The sequence below is a fragment of the Bubalus kerabau genome, chromosome 5 (genome assembly GCF_029407905.1).
Source record: "Bubalus kerabau isolate K-KA32 ecotype Philippines breed swamp buffalo chromosome 5, PCC_UOA_SB_1v2, whole genome shotgun sequence".
Classification (NCBI taxonomy): domain Eukaryota; kingdom Metazoa; phylum Chordata; class Mammalia; order Artiodactyla; family Bovidae; genus Bubalus; species Bubalus kerabau.
Window position 1 is genome coordinate 95161803 of NC_073628.1, and position 26493 is coordinate 95188295.

At 38.0% G+C, this 26493-nt stretch overlaps 1 long non-coding RNA gene across 16 annotated transcripts in view; it reads left to right on the forward strand.

Annotated features, from left to right (window-relative positions):
- Positions 1-26493, forward strand: part of LOC129653031 (uncharacterized) — a 438049-nt gene that overhangs the window by 223773 nt on the left and 187783 nt on the right. The window contains exon 4 of one of the 16 annotated variants that reach the window (XR_008714916.1): positions 9103-9307. The exons of 14 other annotated variants lie outside the window; for them this stretch is intronic. This is a non-coding gene — a long non-coding RNA (uncharacterized LOC129653031). Of the gene's footprint in view, positions 1-1167; positions 1183-9102; positions 9308-26493 lie in introns of those variants that run through there. One more of the 16 variants, XR_008714918.1, reaches the window with a different exon arrangement.

The window sequence follows — 26493 nt, forward strand, 5'->3', positions numbered from 1 at the left end:
TTTTCAAGTTGCTCTTCACTCCCCCAGGGACAAAATACCAGGAAGGAAAGAGACTTTGCCAGTTACAGAATACTGACAACACACTGTCACCCCAAATAGGCAGACTCATCTCCAGAAAAGTGAGTCTGTCCACAGTTTCGAGTTTCAGTTCTGTTTTGTTGTCTCACCACTGACCAATTTTCTGTCAATAGAGGGTGAATTGACTTTAGTGGGAGTGCTTACTTCTACTGTGAATCTAAGAAAATCAAAATAAAAAGTACAGGAATAAAAGAGATTTCAGTGTAGCCCAGAGGAGATCAATAAAACCAGGGTAGCAGAGGTGTGGGCTTACACTCATAAAATCATTTGCTTCCTTTCAGCTTTGTAGGAAGCCTGCAGGTGCTAAGGGAGGAGATGCTGGGTAGCTTCTCAGAGGGACACATATTCCTGTAGGGGTTCACACTGTTCCCAGGAACACCCTAATGAGCTGGCCGTGGAGGCATATGCTGTCTGTGGTTGTAAAAAGCATCAAGGCAATTTTTTTTTAAAGGAAGGGAGTTTCACCCTGAGTTTTTAACTTAAAATGGGCTAACATTAAAATATTTTCTGCCTTTCTAAAGCAAAGTCAGATTCCTTCCTCCTCCCACACAGATTTTTCAAACACTCATCTGATCTTCTTCAATGTCTTAGAGCAAGGAGGGGGAAGACAGGGCAGAATGACTCAAATAATTAAATAGACCCTACCAGGCAGGAAAATAAGAGGCCATAGGATAGAAACCAAGAATCCTAGAGAAGCTCCCATTATATACAATTGACCCATTTCAGAATTTTACATATTTTTATTTATTTATTTTCATATTTTTCTTTTTTAATATAAATTTATTTATATTAAATTATTGTTTAATATCAATTAATATATATTATATTAGTAATTATATTACTTTACAATATTGTATTGGTTTTGCCATACACTGACATGAATCTGCCATGGGTGTACATGTGTTCTCCATCCTGAACCCCCCTCCCACCTCCCTCCGCATGCCATCCCTCTGGGTTCATCCCAGTGCACCAGCCCCGAGCACCCTGTATCATGCATCGAACCTGGACTGGCGATTCGTTTCACATATGATAATATACATGTTTCAATGCCATTCTCCCAAACCACCCCACCCTCTCCCTCTCCCACAGAGTTCAAATTTTAATTGGAGGATAATTGCTTTACAATATTGTGTTGGTTTCTGCTGCACAACAACGTTAATCAGCCGTAAGTATACATATATCCCCTCCCTCTGGAGCCTCCCTCCCACCCCTCTCATCCCACCCCTCTGGGTCATCACAGACCACCTGGCTGAGCTGCCTGTGCTATACAGCAACTTCCCACTAGCTAGCTATTTTACACATAGGAATGTATATATTTCAATTCTACTCTTTTAGTTCATCCCACTCTCCTTCCCCTGCTGGGTCCACAAGTTCATTCTCTATGTCTGTGTCTCTATTCTTGCCCTGCAAATAAGTTCATCAGTACCATTTTCTAGATTTCATATATATGCATTAATACTTACATGTTTTTAAAGTCCTTTCTAGCTAAGCAGAAAGATCACACTTAGTTTGCTTTCCATTTATTTTTGTGTGTCAGTCACCCCTCAATGATTGTAAACCAGTCTTGATCTCCTTCAGTTCAGTTCAGTCGCTCAGTCGTGTCCGACTGTTTGCAACCCCATGAGTCACAAGCACGCCAGGCCTCCCTGTCCATCACCAACTCCCGGAGTTCACTCAAACTCATGTCCATCGAGTCAGTGATGCCATCCAGCTGTCTCATCCTCTGTCGTCCCCTTTTCCTCCTGCCCCCAATCCCTCCCAGCATCTGAGTCTTTTCCAATGAGTCAACTCTCCGCATGAGGTGGCCAAAGTACTGGAGTTTCAGCTTTAGCATCATTCCTTCCAAAGAAATCCCAGGGCTAATCTCCTTCAGAATGGACTGGTTGTATCTCCTTGCAGTCCAAGGGACTCTCAAGAGTCTTCTCCAACACCACAGTTCAAAAGCATCAATTCTTCGGCGTTCAGCCTTCTTCACAGTGCAACTCTCACATCCATACATGACCACAGGAAAAACCATAGCCTTGCCTAGATGGACCTTTGTTGGCAAAGTAATGTCTCTGCTTTTCAACATGCTATCTAGGTTGGTCATAACTTTCCTTCCAAGGAGTAAGCGTCTTTTAATTTCATGGCTGCAGTCGCCATCTGCAGTGATTTTGGAGCCCAGAAAAATAAAGTCTGACACTGTTTCCACTGTTTCCCCATCTATTTCCCATGAAGTGGTGGGACTGGATGCCATGATCTTCGTTTTCTGAATGTTGAGCTTTAAGCCAACTTTTTCACTCTCCACTTTCACTTTCATCAAGAGGCTTTTGAGTTCCTCTTCACTTTCTGCCGTAAGGGTGGTGTCATCTGCATATCTGAGGTTATTGATATTTCTCCTGGCAATCTTGATCTCCTTAGAAAAGGTTTAAAATATATATATATATATATGTGAGAGTGTGTATGTGTGCATGTGTGTGTGCTATGTGCATGCTAAGTCACTTCAGTCGTTTCCTACTGAAGCCTGCCAGGCTCCTCTGTCCATGGGATTCTCCAGGCAAGATACTGGAGTGGGTTGCCATGCCCTCCTCCAGGGGATACACACACACACACACACACACACATATATATGACTAAGTCCAAGACCATTGTGTCAATGATACTGAGCATGATGCTCTTCCATTGAAGAAAATCAAGGAAAAGATTTGAAAATAGGCATTGAGACCATTCGACTCAGTTTCCAGGCTTTGAGTTAAGTACTCAGTGTCTTCCTGGTAGTATCATGTCAATGCCCTAGTGATATTTTGATTTTATTTTGTACCACATTATTTTTTTTTCAGGAAATTAATGTGTACATATGACATCATGAATGCAAAAATAAAAGCTATTCCACCTTCCTGAACTTTAAGTTTAATTAATCAGCATATGGCTCAGTAAAGCCCAGATGCTAAAGATTCTTCAGGGAATAGGTCAGGAGCATTTCTTTCAGAGTGTTTGTTCTCGGCATGGTGCCCTGTCTAGCGGCCTGATTAGATTTGCCTGCATTTCATTTTCTCCCTAGTTGGCTTCTAACCTAACTCCACCTCCTTTATCTTGTACTCATGTCTCTAAAGTTAACGGGAGTGACTCTCAGTCCTCTATGTATTTGTTTTGGCAAAAAATGTTCACCATCCTAAATTCCTTCCAATTTTTCCTACTGTATTTCAGGAAGAACTATTATGAAGTCAGTGGCATTGGATACATTTCTGTTGAATATATCCAATAGACAATAACCACTCCCACAAGAGAATCATCAAATATGAATTTTCCAGACTAAACTAAGGTCCTGTGTAAAAACTACACAATCATTTCATTGCATGACAGTGTAAGTAGATAATTTATCCAAATAACAGCCCACAAACCATTCTTAAACTGACCCAAATTTAACCTTTTGAAGTAGTCCATGAAAAATATAAAAATTGAAGTGATCACTGATGAAACTCCAAATATTCAAAGACAGAGAAGTAAGATTTTAGTTTCTTTGAAGTATAGTTGATTTACAATGCTGTGTTAATTTCTGCTGTACAACAGCAACTCAGTTATACACATATATATTCTTTTCCATTATGATTTATCATAGAATATTCAATTTAGTTCCCTTCTGTGCAATAGAACTTTGTTGCTCATCCTATATATAATAGCTTGCAGTTCCTAATGCCAAACTCCCAGTCCTTCCCCCTCCCACTCCCCTCCATATTGGCAACCACAAGCCTATTGTCTTGGGGCAACCACAAGTGAGTTGTGAGTCTGTTTCATAAATATGTTCATTTATGTTGTATTTTAGATTCCACATATAAATGATGTCATATGGTATTGTCTTCCTCTGTTTGACTTCCTTTACTTAGTATGATAATCTCTAGGTCCATCTATGTTGCTGTAAATGACGTTGTTTCTTTATTCTTTATGGCTGAGTAAAGTAATATTCCCTTTTCTCTGCATCCTGGAGAGAAAAGATTTTAAAATGTACTCATGCACCATAGAAAGAGAGCATTTAAACATACAAGAGAATGCCATTTTAAAAGTAAGAGCCGGTTAGAAAGAAGCAAGACAACTTTAAAAAAAGTAATTGATGAGTCTGTGTTAATGAAATTTAAAGTAGCAAATCTAAGATGGTCTAAGGATCATACAGCGTGTCAAGAAAATTGAGCTGCTGAGTGAGTTTCACCTGTTTACTTGAACACATGGAGAAAATAGGGCAGCCAGTCTGGAGAGTTGCTAACCAAGAGCCATAAAATAAAAGGGCTGGAAAATATCTTGGAGATATTTATACCAATATTCTTATTTTATTGATGAGGCAGTGGAGGCCTGGGGAGTTTGAATGGCTTACTCAAATTACACAGGAACTTAATGACAGACCCTAAATAAGAATCTGGTCCCTTGGCTCCAGCCCAAATTTCTTGTTGCATAGGTCCCTGGCTCTCTGCTTGTCCTTTTCTTAGTTTGACATTGGTATTTTTACCCCATGGTAAACTCTTCTTCCACTCTCCTTCCTTAGTTTGAGTGGCCCAGAAATAACTTCAGACACTTAATTCCATCTGACTTTCTCTGAGCCTGGTTCCTATATAATGGCAGCTTTCTGGTACTGAAGGCGTTTAAAAGAATAATGAAGTTAGAAGAATGAGGTCCAAATCACTTACTAGCTATGTTGCAGGAATGATTTCCACTCTAAAAATAATTTTGAAACTATTAAATAAACATACTCCTACATACCTCAGTGACTAGGATCAAGTAAGAACTGAATAATTCCTAAAATAAAAATGATAGCAGAATAAAAAAATTGTCCAGGACTTCTGAATAACTAACAATCTCACATTTTCTTACCATGCCTAGTTAATATAAAGCATATGGTAACTGACATAATTTAAGAAAAAGGTAAATTACAATATAGAAATGTAAATAAATAAATGAAGTTCATCTTATAGATGAAAATATCATCTAACCTGAAACTCCAAGGTACTCTTCTAAAAACATTTTAACCCTGAATGAAATTTGCACTTTAAATAAAAATAATTTTACTTCAGAGTAGATGCTTTGATGATTATTTTTAAGCATTTATGTGTCTATCCACTACAGTACCTATCAGAATATCTAGTATGCATGCTCAGCATATATTTGGTGAATTTATGTAAATTAAAGTGAAATTCAGAAGAGCTTAGCAGAAACTATTCAGTTGTAGGTCTTTGGATACTAACTTTAGGCCTTAGAGGTGGCAGTGAAAATAAATGTATAGAATGGATTTTACAAATATACTTGAAACTTATTAGCATTGATTTTTATGAACTAATACTTAAGATCAAGGATTTCCCAGGTGATGCAATAGTAAAGAATCCACCTGCTGACACAGGAGATGCAAGAGACCCGGGCCTGATCCCTGCATTGAGAAGATTGCCTGGAGTAGGAAATGGCAACCCACTTCAGTATTCTTGCTTGGGAGATTCCATGGACAGAGGAGCCTAGTGGGCTATAGTCCATGGCATCAGAGAGTCAGACAAAAGTGAACAACTGAGCACACTCATACTCTTAAGATCAATTTAATGATTTACTTTTCCTTTTCTTATTTTTTGACATCTATATAAAAATATAATTCACATATCAAAACATTTACCCTTTTAAAATGCACAATTCTTTTGGTAGAACCAGAGAATTATGCGATCATCACAGTCTAAATGTATTTTTATCTTTCCCAAAGGAAATATTTTTCCTTTCAGTAGTCACTCCCCATCCTCCGATCTGAGCCTAAGCAAGCGCACATCTACATCTCTATAGATATGCCTGGTATATTACATTGATTGATTTTCTACATTAAACCAATCTTGAATTTATGAATTATCCCCAAAAGACAATTCTCATGTGATTATGAATCATCCTTTTAAAATATTGTTGGATTAAGTTTGCTCGTACATTTTGAGGATTTTTTGCATCTGTATTTCTGCGCATACTGGCCTGTAGTTTTTCTGCAGGGGGTGTTTTTGTTTTTATGGTGACTTTTTTTCCTGTTCAGGGATGAGGTAATTGTCTCATGTAGTAAGTTGGGAGGTGTTCCCTCCAATTATGTTTTCTGGAAGAATTGGTATTAATCCTTCTTTCCACATGGTAAAATTTGTTGATGAAACTGCAAACTCCTGGGGTTTTCCTTATGAAAAGTTTTAAAATTACTAATTTAATCTTATTAGTAAGTTAAAGATTGTAGGTGTATTCAAAGTAGGTATAGCACGAAAGTTTTGAGATCTTTATTATGTGTTCAAAATAGACATTTACAGCTCTAATTTTCCCACTGAGCCCTTCTTTAACTGCCTTCCATAAGTTTTGGTATGCAATGTTTCAGTTTAAATCATGAAAATATTTTCTCATCTTATCTGTTAGTATTTGCTTATTTATTCAAGAGGTTTAATTATTTTTACATATTTGTGAATTGCCCAACTTCCCTTTGTTATCAATTTCTAATTTAATTTTTGTCTGAGAATATACTTTGTATAATTTCAGTCCTTTTAAATTTATTGATACCTGTTTTATGGTCTATACTGGAGAATGTTCCATATGTACTGGAGAAGAATGTGTCTTCTGCTATCATTGCGTGAAGTGTTTTACAGATGTCTGTTAGTGCTATTTGTTTTATAGTCTTGCTCAAGTCTTATTCTGCTATTGATCTTCTGCCTTGTGATATCCGTTATTTAAACTGAGTCTTGAACTCTTCACCTATTATTGAATTATCTGTTTCTCCCATCAATTCTTTCAGATTTGTTTCATGTATTTCTGACCTCAGTTGTTAGGAGAATGTATGTTTATTGTTTAGTCACTAAGTCATGTCTGACTCTGAACTGTAGCCCTCCAGGCACCTCTGTGCATGGAATTCTCCAGGCAAGGAAACTGCAGTGGGTTGCCATTTCTTTCTCCAATATATGTTTATAGTTGTTACATATTACTGATGGAATGACCTTTTCATCATTATAGTTCTCTATTATCTTTAGTAACATTTTTTTGTTTTAAAATTTATTTAGTCTGACATTAGTAAAACTGTTCATTTTTGAGATACCTTTCCACACTTTTACTTTCAACCTACTTGTATCTTTAATCTAAATTGTATTTCCTGTACATAGTATATAGGAGAAGGCAATGGCACCCCACTCCAGTACTCTTGCCTGGAAAATCCCATGGACGGAGGAGCCTGGTGGGCTGCAGTCCATGGGGTCACTAAGAGTCGGACACAACTGAGAGACTTCACTTTCATGCATTGGAGAAGGAAATGGCAACCCACTCCAGTGTTCTTGCCTGGAGAATCCCAGGGACGGGGGAGCCTGGTAGGCTGCCATCTATGGGGTCGTATAGAGTCGGACACAACTAAAGCGACTTAGTAGCAGTACATAGTCTATAGTTGTTTTTTTTTCTTTCAATTTTTATTTTCCTTCATTTTTTAATTAAATAGAGTTAATTTACAATGTGTGTTAGTTTCAAGTGTAACAAAGTGACTCGTGTGTGTGTGTGTGTGTGTGTGCTTTTTCATAACCCTTTCCATTATAGGTTATTACAAGATACTGAGCATAGTTTCCTGTGCTATTTAGTAGGTCCTTGTTGTTTATTTTATATATAGTAGTATGTATAGGCTAATCCCAAATTCCTAACTTATCCTCTCCCCTCTCTTGCTACCCGCTGTGGCAAGTATAAGTTTGTTTTCTATGTCTGTGGATCTGTTTCTGTTTTGTATATAAGTTAATTTGTGTCATTATTTTTTAGATTCCACAAATAAGTGATATTAGATGATATTTATCTTTCTCTGTCTGACTTATTTCACTTAGCATGATCATTTCTAGGTTCATCCATGTTGCTGCAGATGGCATTATTTCATTCTTTTTAATGGCTGAGTAATATCTTATTGTATGATTATACTACATCTTCTTTATCCGTTCTTGTGTCAATGGGCACTTGGGTTGCTTCCATGTCTTGGCTACTGAAAATAGTGCTGCAATGAACATTGCTGGTGCATGTATCTTTTCAAGTTAGAGTTTTCTCTGGATATAAGCCTGGGAGTGGAATTGTAGGATTATATTGTAGCTCTATTTTTAGTTTTTTAAGGAACCTCCATATTGTTCTTCATAGTGACTGCACCAATTTATATTCCCTCGACAGTGTGGAAGGATTCCCTTTTGTCTACACCCTCTCCAGCATTTATTATTTGCAGATTTTTTAATGATGGCATTTCTGACCAGTGTGAGATGATACATCACTGTAGTTTTAGTTTGCATTTTCTAATAATTAGAAAAAACTATGTTGAGCATCTTTTCATGTGCCTTTTGGCAATCTGTATGACTTGTGAACTTCTTTATAATATTTCTTACCAGTTTTGCTGGCAAATTGCTGAAATTATCTTACTTTTTCCTTTAATCTAGGAATGTATTTGTTTTCGCCTTTATTTTTGAAAGATAGTTTTACTTGATGATGTGAAATTCTTAGTTGAGGAATTTTTTGCTTTCAGAATTTTGAATATGTTCTCCTACTACCTGGGCCTTCCTGGTGGCTCAGATGATAAAGAATCTGCCTGCAATTGAGAATATCTGGATTCAGTTCCTGGGTTGGGAAGATCCCTGGAGAAAGAAATGGCAACCCACTCCAATATTCTTGCCTAGGAAATCCTATGGACAGAGGAGCATGGCAGGCTACTCCCTGGGGCCGCAAAGGACATGACTGAACACTTTCACTTTCCTACTGCCTATCTGTCCTCTATTGTTTCTGGTGAGATGTCAGCTATGTTATGTTATAGTTCTCTTCTGGGTAATAAGTGAAGTGAAAGTCACTCAGTCATGTCCAACTCTTTGCAACTCCATGGACTAAACAGTCCATGGAATTCTCCAGGCCAGAATACTGGAGTGGGTAGCTATTCCCTTCTCTCCAGGGAATCTTCTCAACCTAAGGATTGAACCCAAGTCTCCCACATTATAGGCAGATTCTTTACTGTCTGCATAAGAAGTTGTTTTATTCTTACTGCTTACCAGTCTTTCTCTTTATCTCTAGATTTTAACATTTTATTGTGATGCAATTGAATGTAAATATGACCAACCTAGATAGCATATTGAAAAGCAGAGACATTACTTTGCCAACAAAGGTCCATCTAGGCAAGGCTATGGTTTTTCCAGTGGTCATGTATGGATGTGAGAGTTGGACTGTGAAGAAATCTGAGTGCTGAAGAATTGATGCTTTTGAACTGTGGTGTTGGAGAAGACTCTTGAGAGTCCCTTGGACTGCAAGGAGATCCAACCAGTCTATTCTACAGGAGATCAGCCCTGGGATTTCTTTGGAAGGAATGATGCTAAAGCTGAAACTCCAGTACTTTGGCCACCTCATGCGAAGAGTTGACTCATTGGAAAAGACTCTGATGCTGGGAGGGATTGGGGGCAGGAGGAAAAGGGGACGACAGAGGATGAGACAGCTGGATGGCATCACCGACTCGATGGACATGAGTTTGAGTGAACTCCGGGAGTTGGTGATGGACAGGGAGGCCTGGCGTGCAGCGATTCATGGGGTCGCAAAGAGTCGGACATGACTGAGCGACTGAACTGAACTGAGGATACTTGGAGTTGATAGTGCTTCTTGGATGTGTAGAATATTTCATTTTGTTTTTTTTCAAATTTGAGAAATTAAAAAAATGGTGGGGGGGGCATTATTTTTTGAGCATTTTTTTTTGTCCTTTTTCTTCTGTTCTGATATTCTCATTATACATATGGTTAATTTCTTAATGGTGTCCCAAATCTGTCTGAGGCCTCACTTTTTCTTTTTTCTTACCTTTGTTATTCAGGATGTATAATCTCTATTGATCTACTTCTCAGTTTAATAACTCTTCCTTTGGTCAGCTCATATTTACTGTTGATCCCCTCTAATGAGTTTTTCATTTTATCAAACTTTTTAACTCCAGAACTTTCATTTGATCTCTTTTATAATTTCTATTGTGTGTGTGTGTGTGTGTGTGTGTGTGTTTCTGTATTTGGTGAGACACTGTTATCATTCTTCAACTCCTTAGGTGTGGTTTCTTTTAATTTTGAAGATATTTATGATGACTGCTTTGAGTAATCATCTGCTGAGTCTACCACCTGGGCCTCCTCAAGCCAATTTCTATTGCCTGCTTTTATTCCTGTGTATGGATTGCAGTTCCCTGTGTCTTTCCATGTCTTATAATTTTTGATTGAAAGCTAGACATTTGAAATAATATAATATAGCAACTCTGAATACTATACTCTACCCCATCCCTAGAGCCTTGATCTTGTTATTGCTTGTTTGGTCATTTGTTTAACAACTTAGCTGAATTAAGTCTTTGCAGTTTACTTCCCTTCCCAGTGGTCAAAAAGCTCTCATATCCCTGCTTAATTTTTTAAAAAATCTTTTAGCTTAGATACCTAACGATTGCTCCTACTTCAACATAAACCACTTATTTGTCAAAAATTGTGCTTCAGTCTACTTGGCCAGTTAGATTTTTTCCTTTTACCATTGAACGTGTGTAGGTATGGAGGCTGCTATAAAGATTCAAGTTTACATTTTTGCCACCGCATTCAACCAGAAACTAGTACCTTGGATTTTTTTCTCTCCAATTACTCTTAAAAGGACATGGCCTTTTGCATGTGTGCAGTCTTTCAGACATTCAAGGGTGGGAATGATTTTCCTAGGAGTTGCTTCTGGGTCTTCACAGATTATTGTTCATTCAGTATTTGATCAGAGGTTATGTTTATGCCACTAGTTCCTGTGAGATATTTCCTGGAATCTGCTTTCACTTGCTGTGAACATTATATCAAGTTATTTAACCTTTTTAAGCCTTCTATATTTTTTGCTTTTGCTTTTTTAACATGTAAAATGAGAGCAGTAACAACTATTTCAATCAAATATTGGTATTAGATAAAATAATTCATACAAGTGCCTTGTTGTTCAGTCGCTAAGCCATGTCGGACTCTTTGTGACTCCATGGACTGCAACACGTCAGGCTTCCCTGTCCTCCCCTGTCTCCCGGTGTTTGCTCAAGTTCATGTCCATTGAGCTGGTGATGCCATCCAACCATCTCATCCTCTGTCACTCTCTATACAAGTGCCTGGTATACTGTTTTTTTACAGAATAAAATAAGGGTTGCAAATTATTATTATTTTTATTATTATTAGGTATTATCAATGCTAATATTAAGAATAATAAATCCTTTAGGTAGTAAATCATATAAATATCCCAACTCTATCAGTTAGGATGCTTTGGGTCAAATAACAGAAAAATCAGCTCAAAAATTTCTTTCTTACAAGAAATCTAGAGGGAGGCAAATTTCATGGTTGGTTGAGTTAATGACCCAGAGGTATCATTAGGAAGCAGATTTATGCAGTCTTTTAGTTCTTCAATCCTCAGAGTTTTCCTTGTTGTCTTAGGTTGATTCTTTTCAAGGCATAAGATGGCAATTACAGTTCCAAGTTTCACACGCAGGTTGCGATAGCCACAGGCTGAAAAGAAATTGAGTCTGTTTTTCATTCCTTTTTAAGGACAAAAACAGCTCTCCCTAAGTTGAAAAGCTTCCCCTCAGCTTTCATAAACCAGAATTGTGGCACACACCCATTATTAATACATCACTGATAAAAGGGTTCCGATTACCACCACAGGTTTACAAAGATTAATGAAGATTTACCCCTCTTCCCCAGCTGGTAGAGAGGATTAACATCTCTGAAAGCAGGTTGTATTCTAGTACCTGAATATAATTGGGTTTCTGTGGGCAAGGGAGAAGAGGAGAAAGGATTTGAGTAGATAATAATATCTATTACATCTGTGCTAGGGATTAGGGGACTTAGAGATCAATAAGATAGTTTATCTTCAAGAAAATTATATTTATTAATAATATTACGAAAAAAATAGTATCATGATTATTTTGCCCATGATAACTGATACATTGCCCTATCAATGTCTTTAATGTCATGGGTTTAAAAGAAAATGAGACATTAACTAAACTTGTTGACTCTCAGACAAACTCATTTCATTTCCTTCATTCTGACCAAGACATTCTGTTTAGTCAGCATTGCAGATACAATTAATCAAATTGGCTAAAAACAATAAAGGGAAATTTGAAAACTATCCCTCAGTGATGGGAAAGTATCACTAATACCTAGAAAAGTTAGTTTATTTTATCTGTAAAGAAACTAATTCATGTTGATTTGAAGACTCATCAATTGTTATTCTAGACTGTTTTGAAGAAATCACTCAGGGTCTGTCTAGTGGCTCAGACCTTCCAAGTTTCTACCCACAGAGTAACATATTCTGTCAAGTAGACATTTGAAAGTTTTGCAGAAAAGAATAATAGAGATTTAGTTCTGTTTTGAATGAACACCTAAGAAAGTCTATTCTTCACTGTAGTTTGGGGTAGAGAATACAGTTGAATGTGGTTTAAATTTTAGTGTCTTATACTTGGTAGTGGGTTAGAGAGAGAAGTGCCAGTGTCTAGATTTATGAAGCATGTATTATTTGTCCATAATTTCTTTGTTTATTCATTCCACAAATTACACAGCTAAGTAGCTAATATGTGCTCTACATTTTGGTGGGAAATGATAAACCCCACAAAGTGAAAAAACTTCAAGGACTTTAATATGAGCATATTGTTATAATACAAAGAAGCAAGTGATAAGACAGTTCCTGCTATAGAACTTATGCAGAAGGGAAACAATGTCTATTGCAACTAGAACAATATTTTATTGAAACAATAACAATTTTATTGCAACAAGAGTTGCAACAAAGAAGGGTAAAGACAGATATGAACATAATAATAATACATGGCACATACACATAGATACATTCATCAATTATTTATTGGGTCTTTGCTATATATAAGACCCTAGGTCAAAAAGATACAAAGAAAAATAAAACATTTCTGCATTCATAAAATTTACAAGATCACAAGAAAGATAGCCTGCATACTTAAAGTACTAAAAACTAAGAAGGAAAAAATCAGTAATTTTTAATAAAATAGCAAATGCACACATAGGGGTTATTATGTGCCAGGAGTTACCCTAAGCATTTTAAATACATTGCTACTAACTCATTTAAACTTCACAGTCCACACTATTCTTCCATATTGCAGAGGAGGAAACTGAGGCACAGAAATAATTTGCCCAATGTTGCATAGCTAGAAAGTGGGGGGGGGGGGTCAAGACTATAGGCCAGGCAATATGGCTCCAGAATCTATGCTCTACATGGTGCTTCATAATTACATTCAGTAACTTCACAGACTTCATATATAGGACAGGACAAGATATACAATTTGAAATTTTAAGGAAGATATGAAGAAAACACTTGGAGTCTCCAGATAAATGAGATATTGTTTCTAATTCAAAGGATAAAATATGCCATTCTGGAAAAGAAAGCATTTGGAAGATGTGGAGGATTTAGGCATGAAGGATTAGGCAGGTACAGCCTGGGAAAGTATGAGGTATTAATGGGAATGAAGGCTTTTTCAGTGTAGTTTGGAATATAGTTGGTTATAGGAGATTAACCAAAGGTTAAAGTGGAAAGAATCCTAAACTGTTAGGACTGGCGGTGCCTTTGTTGTTGCTCAGTCCCTAAGTCGTGTCTGACTCTTCACAACCCCATGGGCTGCAGCATGCCAGGCTTCCCTGTCCTTCACTCTCTCCCAGAGTTGGCTCAAACCCATGTCCATTAAGTTGGTGGTGCCATCCAACCATCTCTTTCTCTGTTGCCCCTTTCTCCTCCTGCCCTCAATCCTTCCCAGCATTAGGGTCTTTTCATTGAGTCAGCTCTTTGCATCAGGTGGCCAAAGTATTGGAGTTTCAGCTTCAGCATCAGTTCTTCCAGTGAATACTCAGGGTTAATTTCCTTTCCATCAATTAGTCTAGTTTATTCATTTACTGACAAAGAAAGTGAAACCCAGAGAGAATGACTGGAGCATCATCCCAGTGGTACTATGACTGGCAGAGCCAGGATCAGATGTCTGTTCTGTGTTACAGGCCAGAAGTTTTCATATTCCACTAACTTACAGGAGTAGATCAAGGAGAAACTTTGTATGTAAGTAACAGTAAACTACTAAAGGGTTTTGAGTAGGGAAGGAAGACCTGACTTTGAATTCCACATCTTTAACCTGCCAGTTGTGCGATTTGGGAGGATTTTACTTAACTGATTTAAATTCAGTAGGTTCATCTGTAAAATGGGGATAATAAAATGCCTTTGTCATGGGGTCGCTTTGAGAAGTCGATGAGGTGCCTTACATATAATAATTGTTGCTGTTGTTTAGTTGCTAAGTCGTGTCTGACTCTTTGCAACCCCATGGACTGTAGCCCACGAGGCTCGTCAGTCCATGTGATTTCCCAGGCAGGAAAGGTAGCCATTTCCTTCTCCAGGGGACCTTTCAGCCCAGGGATCAAACCCGTGTTTCCTGCATTGGCAGGTGAATTCTTTACCACTGAGCCACCAGAAAAGCCCACACAAAGTAACAGTAGTTGCCAAATAAATAAAATCCCCACCCTCCACTTCTTTCTATTTTTCTTTCTTCTTTTTTTTTTTCTTGTTTTGTTTTGTTAAACTTTTCTTTCCCTCCCCCCTCTTCTTTTTCTCTATCAGTTAGAAAGGTGGAGAAAGGCAGACACTGACCAGCCCCATGCCCACCTGCAGTGTGCTCCTATCTAGGATCTGTACCTCCTAGCCTGGAGGTTGCCTTGGAAGCATGCTATGCCCAAGCTCATGACAGATCAGAAATGCCAGAATGCCCATAACCCTCCTCCCCACCTGCAGACCCCACCCCAGCCCCCACCAGAGAAGCCCTAAAGCAACGGCTGAAGGAATCTGGCTGAAGGAATTCATCAGCTTCTTCCTTGACACACAGATAAGATTCCTCTGAGATACAGGTTCCATATCATTTCCCAGGGTTTCCCCACAGAACTGATCTCAGAGCTCTCTGGGATAGCACACCCTTCACTGGCTTCCTTCCCTTCCCTGACTCAGTTCCTTTTTTTAACTTTTTATTTGTATTGGGGCAGAGCTGATTAACAAACAATGTTGTGATTGTTTCAGGTGAACAGTGAAGGAACTCAGGCATACATATGTATGTTTCCATTTTCTCCCAAACTCCCCTCCCATCCAGGCTGTCACATAACATTGAGCAGAGTTCAATGTGCTATACAGTAGGTCCTCATGGGTTATCTGTTTTCAATATAGCCGTGTGTACATGTCCATCCCAAACTCCCTAACTCTCCCTTCACCCCAACCTTCCCCCAACCCCTGGCAACCATAAGCCCATTCTCAAAGTCTATGAGTCTGTTTCTATTTTGTAAGTTCATTTGCATCATTTCCTTTTAGATCCCACATATAAGGGATGTCTTAACGATATTTCACCTCTTCTGACTTACTTTACTCAGTATGACATTCTCTAAGTTCATCCATGTTGCTGCAAATGGCATTGTTTCATTCTTTTTAATGGCTGCCCTGACTCACTTCTTCATTCCCCTTTCAACCTTTCAAATAAACTATCGCTAATGACTGTTTGAATGCTTTGGGGGGATTCCACACCAAGATGAGATGGGATCTTAAATGGTAGAACTGGGTCCTAGAAGATCAGGGAGAAATGGGAATAAAAGCATAGATTTCCCCTAGTCCAAGGGAAGAAAAAGAACATTTTTGGGGTTAGAACTAGCAGTTTACCGACAGCCAAGCTAGCTCTGTTACCTGTTATCCTACCCTCTCATCATTTCTTAACATTCCAGACCTAAACAACATAATCTCAGAAGTCTCATTATCATGTCTACTGGGAAATCCTGAATGGCCCAACATCTGGGTTGACCTTTCTTTCCCAAGGCTGATGCTCTCTGGCTTTTTGATGGTAGAATGAGGAGGTGGAAGCCACTAGTGCTAACATGCACTGTGATTCTGGGAACAAGGGTATTCCCAATATACAGACACCAATAACTGTCATTTTCAGAATTACTGTTGCAGTGCTGGTGATGAAGGCGGCCCAGAGAAGCTGCCTGCTTATCTAGACGACAGTGAGTTTTCTGGAACATGGAGATGGGTCTGGGCCAGGAGGAGACTTTTCCCTGATAGTGCATGAGATTTGCCCACAAAAGCAGAGAACTCTACAGCCTATCCCTACCCTTGTACTGAGCAGAGTGCTGCCTTGAGCAGGGCAAGGCTGTGTCTCCAGTTTCACATATCCATCTAATAAATAATCCTTTTTTGTGCTACAAGGCAGAATCCAGGAGAGTCTGTTGTGCGCAAGGAAGAGGAATATCTTTAGCAGACACCCACAAAAATATCTTTTAAAAGTCTAGAGCCCTAGGAGAATGAAACCAACTGGTGCCCAAAATGGCCTTTTAACATTCCAGGGAAACAAAGACCTTCAAGTTTCAGGGGTTATCATGACTAGACTTTTGAGGGGGGAAAAAGTTTAGCTGCTCAGTTGTGTCTGACTCTTTGTGACCCCATGGACTGTAGCCACCAGGCTCCTCTATCCAGAAAGATTATTGCTAATATGGCCTCTGTGTCTAGATGACAATGAAATCTTTTTCATGCAGTAAATACCTAGGCTACACAAATAATGTGAGAAATAGTTTCCTAACACACTGAGGTTTGTAATATGACCTGTGTTTAAAATTTTAAATGGAGGTATAAATATAGGCAAATTGAAGGTAGGTGATTTTTCTGAAAGTCAATTGGTTGAGAACAGTTGTTAAAATCAACTTGTGGTGGTTGTTTAGTTGCTAAGTCATGTCCGACTCTTTGCAACTCCATAGACTGCAGCATGTCTGGCCTCCCTGCCCCTCACCATCTCCTGAAGTTCATTCAAGTTCATGTCCATTGAATCAGTGATGCCATCCAACCATCTCATCCTCTGTCACTCTCTTCTTTTGCCTTCAATCTTTTGAAGAGTCAGCTCTTCACATCAGGTGGCCAAAGTATTAGAGATTCAGCTTCAGCATCAGTCCTTCCAATGAATATTCAGTTTGATTTCCCTTAGGATTGACTAGTTTAATCTCCTTGCTGTCCAAGTGACTCTCAAGAGTCTTCTCCAGCACCACAATTCAAAAGCATCAATTCTTTGACACTCAGCCTTCTTTATGGTTCAACTCGCACATCCACACATGACTACTGGAAAGACCATAGCTTTTACTAGACAGACCTTTGTTGGCAAAGTGATGTCTTTGCTTTTTAATACACTATCTAGGTTTGCCATAGCCTTTCTTCCAAGAAGAGTCTTCTAATTTCATGGCTGCAGTCACCATCCACAGTGATTCTAGAGCCCAAGAAAAGAAAATCCATCACTGCTTCCACTTTTAACCCCTCTCTATTTGCCATGAAGTGATGGAACCAGATGCCATGATCTTAGTTTTTTTATTATTGAGTTTTAAGCCAGCTTTTACACTTTCTTCCTTCACCCTCATCAAGAGGCTATTTAGTTCCTCTTCACTTTCTGCCATTAGAATGGTATCTGCACATCTGAGGTTGTTCATATTTCTCCCAGCAATCTTGATTCTAGCTTGTAACTCATCCAGCCCAGCATTTAAAATTAGGATATTGGTCAAAAATTGATATTTCCAATCATGGTAACTTTTCATTCAGTGATGCTTACCACTTAATTATAAAAATCATTTGTTCACAAATGGGGATAGCACTCATCATGTATTGAGTATTAAGGGTGAATAGTACAATAATGTCTATAATTATTGGAAAATTAAATCAATAAAATGGGCTTCCCAGGTGGCTCAGAATCTGCTTGCTAATGCAGGAAAATCCAGTTCAATCCCTGGGTCAGGAAGATCTACTGGATGAGGAAATGGCAATGCACTCCAATATTCTTGCCTGGGAAATTCCATGGACCTAACAGGTTGTAGTTTGTAGGGCCACAAAGAGTTGGACATAACTGACCATGCATGCATGTAAATCAATAGAAATTATCTATAAAGTATTTCCAATATCTTTATTTCATATTCCACTCTTAAAACAACATTCTAAACCATAGTGTTCTTTCTAAAAATACTTGACAAAAAGAAAAGAAAAGCATTCATTTGTTCATTTTGGAAGTTTAATTTTCTTTATAGAGAATTGTCACAGTTCCTTATGTTATAAAAAGCCAGGAAAATGTAGTTAAATATCACTGAAAGTGGACAAAATAGCTTTTTAAATGTGTTTTTAAAATTTTTAAATTATTGTAGGTTGCTTAAATATTAATTGTATGCAAGCAAGTGGTTAGACACTTTAAATATTTACCAAATATTATTTTGGGTACTTTATTTAGAGAAATATTATTTTATAATTTCTGAAAATATTAACCAATTAATTTAAGATAATTTTATGAGATTTGAAAAATAAACAAAAGTACTAAAATATAAACTATTATTCTAAACAAGTATAAGAAAAATGATTCTCTAACCAAATACTTTCTGAAGAAATGGCTTGAAATTAATTGTAGCCTCAAAAATTGAAAAATAGTCTCATGATACGCAGAAATCACATATTTTTTAAGACAGTGACTGGAAAGGTTTTTGTTTTCAACTAATTTGTGATTTTAACCAATGTGTTTTAGTGCAAGTCTTTTGGAGAAATTTTAGTCATAAAGTCTATACAGGGCAGTCACTCATTTTACCAGATGTTGATACAAGGTGAAGTGACTTTCATGTATTTATGATTTCCAAAATGACTAGTGAAATGTAGACATAAAGACCTTGGAGGTGATGATGGGAGTCTTAATTCCCTTATCTGATGTGTTAGGCTTCTGGATGTCCCTGTATCATGTGATTACTTGCTTGTTGGGCAAAGAGGACATCCATGTATGGAGAGATGTTCCTTGAAGAGAGGGTCTTCATCACAATTTCCTGCAGTGGTCCAATCAGGCCTGAATGGGTGACACAGAGGAAACTGTGTTACATGCTTTATATAAAAGATTTTGATGCTGTGGTCTGTGGATTGTTTCCTGAAGGAGAATAGTAAGGTCAACCACAATAAAGCACTCAGGTGAACAAAATAGGATCTGCACAAGCTGCAGAACAGATATGGGTGTGTCAACTACTGAACAGATATGGGTGTGTCGAATACTATCGTATTATTTACGTTCCAGATTCCGCTGGTGGAGACAGAGGTGTAGAGATGTTGTTGCTCAATTGCTAAGTTATGTCAGACTCTTTGCCACCCTATAGACTACAGCATGCCAGACTCCTCTGTCCTCCACTATCTCCTGGGGTTTGTGCAAATTTATGTCCACTGAGTTAGTGATGCTATCTAACCATCTTATCCTTTGGCTCTCCCTTCTCCTTTTGCCTTCAATCTTTCCCAGCATCAAAGTCTTTTCCAATGAATTGGCTCTTCACATCAGGTGACCAAAGTATTAAAGCTTCAGCTTCAGCCACAATCCTTCCAATGAATATTCAGTATGTAAGGATACTTAACTTGAAAAGCGTGAGAGACAGAGGCAGAGAGAAAGAGAGTGAGACTTGAGAAATCTTTATAGACTATTTTATTTAGTTCTTTCAGGCTCAATAACACCAAAACTAGAAAGGACACTTGGGCAAATTCTGAGTCATAAAAATACTTGTGGCTGTACATTTCATATTACTAAATTAGAGCCTATTAGAGGTTTTATGACTAGTTCTTGGCAAAAAGATCAGAGAATGTCCTTTCATCTGCCAGTACTAACTGAAAAGGCAGTAGATTTTTATAAGCAAAGGCAGCAGGCTGAGCATATAAATTTCCTGAAGGGTACCTTTGACATTTGCAAGTAAAACTCTGTTAGAAGCCTAGATGTATCCAGTGAAAAACAATATGTGAGCTGTGTAGTTTTGATTTGCATTTCCTTAATAATTAGCAATGTTGGGCATATTTTCTTTTTTTTTTTTTAATTTTATTTTATTTTTAAACTTTACATAACTGTATTAGATTTGCCAAATATCAAAATGAATCCGCCACAGGTATACATGTGTTCCCCATCCTGAACCCTCTTCCCTCCTCCCTCCCCATTCCATCCCTCTGGGTCGTCCCAGTGCACCAGCTCCAAGCATCCAGTATCGTGCATCGAACCTGGACTGGCAACTCGTTTCATACATGATATTTTACATGTTTCAATGCCATTCTCCCAAATCTTCCCACCCTCTCCCTCTCCCACAGAGTCCATAAGACTGTTCTATACATCAGTGTCTCTTTTGCTGTCTCGTACACAGGGTTATTGTTACCATCTTTCTAAATTCCATATATATGCATTAGTATACTGTATTGGTGTTTTTCTTTCTGGCTTACTTCACTCTGTATAATAGGCTCCAGTTTCATCCACCTCATTAGAACTGATTCAAATGTATTCTTTTTCATATGCCTGTTGGTTATCTGTATGTATTCTTTGGAGGAATCTCTATTTAGTTCTTCCCCCCATTTTCAATTCGGTTTTCTGTGTTTTGCTGTTGAGTTGTTTGAGCTGTTTGTATATTTTGGAAATTAAACCCTTGTCAGTCGCATCATTTGCAAAATTTTCTTCCATTTCAGTAGGCTGTCTTTTCATTTTGTTTTCCTTTGCTGTGAAAAATCTTACAAGTCTGATTAGGTCTCATTTGTTTATTTTTGCTTTTATTTCTATTGCTTTGGGTGACTGACCTAAGAAAACATTGGTACAGTTTATGTCAGAGAATGTTAGCCTATGCTCTCTCCTATTATGTCTAAAGTTTAAGTCTTTTGTGCTTTACCTTTTAAAAATTTGTCATGCTTTTACTTTTAAGAGTGCAAACATATGAGAATACATGACCCTCCTTTATTAAAAATGATTTTAATCCTTTTAATCTAGCTGAAAAGACAAAGGCATTATAGCTGTCATCTCTCACCTTTCTATACTCTGTTCTCAGTTTCATTTTTCTCCTCCCAAGTTCCTGACATTCGCATAGTTGCTCAGTCTTCCTGTTCTGTAGGGATAATGTAGGAGAGTGTTCTACTAAGTTAATTTACACTACAGTGATAGGAATTTACAGGATTATCTTTCTGATGTGGGTAACCTGAAAAGAGACTAGTCAGACTTTATTACAAAAGCTTGAATTGATAATAGTGGAATTTTAGGCCAGAAATATCTGAAAGTTGAAGGTTTACATACAACCTCTTCCATCTCAACCAGTGTATCTCTAATACATTCTCAGAAATATACCTTCTCAGGAGCAGGTATTTACTGCTTTTCTTTACCTCAGGATTCAACCGGATATAACCAGAGATAGAACACTTTTCCATCTTATCAACAGAGGTGATACAAGAGTAGAAAGAATCATAGTAGGATATTCATGATTAGGATCAGGATATTGATTACCAAACATAGTCAAAAGATTTTTTTTTATAAGTGGCAAGAGAGAGAAAAAACCATGTGACTCAGCTAAAACTATGTACTATACAAATCTCTTCAAATACTGAAGCTTCCTTGGTGACTTAGATAGTAAAGAATCTTTCTGCAATGCAGGAGACCCAGGTTCCATCCTTGGGTCTGGAAGATCCCCTGGAGAAGGGAATGGCTACCCACTCCCTTATTCTTGCCTGGAGAATCCCATGGACAGAGGAGCTTGGAGAGCTACAGTCCATGGGGGTCTGCAAAGAATTGGACATAACTGAGTGACTAACACTTTCACTGAAGCTTTAGGACTAATCAGGTCATTTTTTAAGATGTATGAAAAATTACAAGTGTCAACTCCTCGTAATCTGTTCCTATCCTTTCTGGAAACTTGTACCATCAACTTTCCTTTTCTCTTTTTCTTCAACTTTTCCTTCTCTATATCTTTTTTCTACTACTATGCTTTTTCTCTCTGATCAGTGCTTTTTAACCTCTTTAATAATTCTATCTTCACCCCCAAGTCATGAATATATATGGAATTAATGAATATACATGGCAGTCATGAATATACATGGTATTAATGAAATATGTTGTGTGAAATAAAGATCATTTCACATTTTTCATATAGATGTTTAATTGCTCCAACATCATTTATTGAAAACAACATATTAATACTTTTCCCTACTTGTTATGAATCTAATGTCCGTATAAGCATCTCTTGGTCTTGTAATTTTTCTCTACTTGTTAGCTTTCTGATACCATCAGCGAGATTTACTTGGGGGTTGTCATCAATGTTCTCAAATTAAATAGCTCTTTTTTAAATTTGCTACTTAAAAAAATAGTCCCCAGTCTCTGCTGAAATTTTTGATAGTATCTATTCAGTTCAGTTCAGTCACTCAGTCATGTTCGACTCTTTGCGACCCCATGAATCACAGCACACCAGGCCTCCCTGTCCATCACCAACTCCCTGAGTTCACTCAGACTCACGTCCATTGAGTCAGTGATGCCATCCAGCCATCTCATCCTCTGTCTCCCTGAAAATAACAAGCAGAATTATTCTAAAGTTGTGTTTGGCAATCATATTTAGAAGCACATTTAGAAGCATTGTTTCTGTTGGTTCTCACCTGTGTTATCTCGTCTCCCCACACGTATGATTAATTTTTATTATCTGCTAGACTTTGACAAATTTCCTGTTTGAGGTCAAGGATAGTGTCGTCATTCTCCAGAGAGGTTTGCTTCTGTCAGGTTCCTGAGAAATTTGAAACCTGGCTTCACTGAAATCCAATATCAGGTGTTGATCTGATCTGAATCTGGGTTGGTTGCTGTATAAGGACCATTCTACCCCTACTTCACCCTTACTCCTGGGGCATCCTGCCCAATCAGCAAGTTTGTAGGAACCATGCCCTTGGTGAGCCCTATGCTCTTTCCAGAGAAATGGCATTCTTCCACAACAACAACTTAAAAAAAGAAAAAAGTAAACCTTAATGTGAAAATCCCAAATATAAAATAGATAAAAGCAACAGTGCTCTGGTTGAAACTAGACAGTAGGGCCTGGGACATGAAATTACATCTTCTTAGTCTTATTGTGTCTCCTAAGGTGGTTTCCAAAGTACTTCCAATGAATTCACCTCTTTTAAATATCTTTTTAAAAACCATTGAATTTTAGGGAGTGGGGGGAAAGCACTTCAATCTATTTTTATAAAGCTGGGTGTGGTTGGCTCAATAAAAGGCCTAAGCCATGCATACAAGCCCCTTACATCTAATTGGTTTTATTTACATCTGTAGTCTCAGGCTGCACCCTTAAACTCAGGCTTGTATGAATAAAATTTGAGCCAAAAGTAACAAGAGACACTGAAGGTGCAGTTGGCTCAGTACAAACCAGAAGTAGTCAAATAACTCTAAACCTCATGTCCTTTATAGATGGACAGAATATTTCAGGTTTTATTTATTCATTTATGAAATACTTTTGAAGTACTTACAGTGCAGACTTTGAAGATATCATGATTAAAAAAGAAAAGTGTGCGATGTGTTTCTGATCTTCTAGGCTTCTACTTAGTTATGTATGAAGGTTTTTTTTTTTTTTTGTATTATGCTTTAATGTTATGTGCAAGCACCAGTCTCTCAGTAAGTCTATATTTTTATCTCTTCAGTAACACCTACACTTAAATTTCCCCTTTTTCCACTTTTTAAAAATCCAGATTCTTTATTTATTCACCTCTCTTATCAACCATACCACTTCCTTTGAAACCCCCTCAGCCAGAAGCACTATCATAGTGTCTAGAATCTCGGACAGATTCTATCATTGTGTCTTCTTTTGGGCCTGGGAGACTATGTCTGCTTTCTTTGCTCACTCACAAATTCTTCTTGACTGTGCCCTTAGTTCAAAAGCCTTTACTCCACTGAAAGCCACGCCATCTAATTGTACCACTCTTTTTACCATAAAATGCATGCAACAAGCAATTTCACGCACCATGTAATTTAAATAATATATTATGACTTGAAACTGAGTTTTCCCACTTTTATCACCACTTGTTATTGGCCCAACTCAAGGTTGGGCTTTCCCTGGGGCTCAGTGGTAAAGAATCCACCTGCTATGCATGGACATGGAGATGCGGGTTTGATCCTTGGGTGGAGAAGATCTCCTGGAGAAGGGAATGGCTACCCTTTCCAGCATTCTTGCCTGGAGAATTCCATGGATATGAAGAGCTTGGCAGGCTATAGTCCACAGGGTCACAGAGAGTTGGACACAGCTGAGCAACTAACACTCACTATAGTTGATTAATAATGTTGTGTTAACTTCAGGTGTACAGCAAAGTGATTCAGTTATACATGTATCTACTCTTTTTCTAATTCTTTCTCCATTTAAGTTATTATAGAATATTGAACAGAGTTTCCTGTGCTATACAGCAGGTTTTTGTTGGATATCTATTTCAAATATAGCAGAGTGTATCATGTCAATCCCCAAATCCCAATCTATTTCCTGTACTCCCCCCGACCACCACTGATGTGAGTGTGTTTTGTGAATAAGTTCATGTGTATCATTTTAGTTCCTTTATTCTTTCTCAGCAGCTTCTGTTCCTATTCCCGTTAGAGACTACCCGGAAGTTTTCACTCTACACAAAGCCTCAGCAAATGACCCAGGTTCCTATTTCACTGAGAAAAGAAACACTATCAAGTAAAAATGTTCTTGGTTCAAACCTGGATCTTCACCCACCTTTTTCTTTTCCTGAAATGGAATAAAAATTTCTTCTGAATCACTAAGGTGATTCTTCTACATATATTTTTGATCCATTTCCTCCTGCATCCTTAGAGTTTTTCTTTTATCAGTAAGCTTCATTCTTTGCATCTCCATTTATTTCCATCTCTTTACGTAAGTTCCAAATACTCAACCCACAAATATGTTTGTTATTTCCCCTTTCTTAAAAACTCTGTACCACCCAACTTTCTCCTCCTCTTCACTACTATTCTCTTTCCTACTCAGTTTGTTAAAATAAGCCTTACTTGCCTCTTCTGCTCCTTTACCTTTCATACATTTTTACCCACTCAAATTTGACTTCTGCCTCTTGTGATCCAACCTTCTCAAAGGTCAACAGTGAAAAATCCTATTTCCCAAATCCAATGCCTTTTTTTTTTTTTTGCTTTCCTCATTCTTTGAATCTGGTTATGGTATTTAACAATATTGACCACTTCTTCTTTCTTGAAAGTCTGTTCCCCTTCAGCTTTAAGATAGATTCTGTTTCCTTTTATTCTCTTCCTGTCTCCTTGATCCACTATATCAACCTTCTCTTTCTGCCTCTCAATTGTTGTTTATCAGAATTCCAACTTTGTTCTCTTCTTGCTCTTCACTCTTTCATGGAGTGTTTCCAAACATTCTCTTTTCAGCTCTCCCCTATATGCCTTAGAGCAGCAGTCCCCAGCCTCCAGGATCTTTATGATCGTAGGTAGAACTAAGGTAATAATAATAGAAATAAAGTGTACAATAAATGTAATGCACTTGAATAATCCTGAAACCATCTCCTACCCTGCTTCAGTCCATGGAAAAATTGTCTTCCACAAAACCAGTCCTTGGTGCCAAAAAGGTTGGGGACCACTGCCTTAAAGCCTGTTTCCCCTTCTTTTGAGCTACAGCTCACTTCTAACGGCATACTGGAAATCTCTTTCCATTGTCTTACTCCTGCAGATATACCTCTAGTCTAACTAGAACTCTTCTAAACTCTCCTCCATTCTTACACTCCAAAGAAACCTTAAAAGTCCTGTTTCTCATCTTATACTCTTTCTCTGTTACTAGTCCCCTCATTATCTCCATTATCTAAGTTGAAAACCCTGGAATCACCCTCACTCCTCTTCTTTCCTCATTCCATTAAGTCAATAGGTCAGATCACCTCCATTTTGTCTTTGAAGCATTTTTTATTTTTTTTTTTAATCAGATGTGACTTTCTACTTCCCCTTTGGACCCTCTTCATCAAGGCATCCCTGACTCTTTCACTTACCTGTAGGTAGCCTTGATGAGTCCTGGCTTTCTTCACTCTAGAACTCTCTTACTCCTTCCTTCTCTCAAGTTGTATTTTTATACTATCTGACCCAAATGACACTCAGTTACTGGATTCTTCAAGGAATTTATGACTACATAAAAGTTATTCCCTTCTACTAATTAAACGAGCTATTAGTGTGCACATGAGACTTGCATATCAGAATCTCTGAAATTAGTGTAGGGTTCATTAAGGATGCTTTAGTGTCTATAAGATGGACTTCCCTGGTGGCTCAGACGGTAAAGCGTCTGCCTACAGTGTGGGAGATCCAGGTTCAATCCCTGGGTTGGGAAGATCTCCTGGAGAAGGAAATGGCAACCCACTCCAGTACTCTTGCCTGGAAAATCCCATGGATGGAGGAGCCTGGTAGTCTGCAGTCCATGGGGTCGCAAAGAGCTGGACATGACTGAGTGAATTCACTTTCACTTTCTTTCAGAGTCTATAAGATATAAAATGAGGATGCTTTAATATGAATCAATGAAACTCTGAAGTCATATTTACTTCTTATTGTGACTATTTATCAGTACTCTCTTCCATCAGAATTTTCCCAGTCATTTATTATAGGAGTGGGGGAAAAGCAAG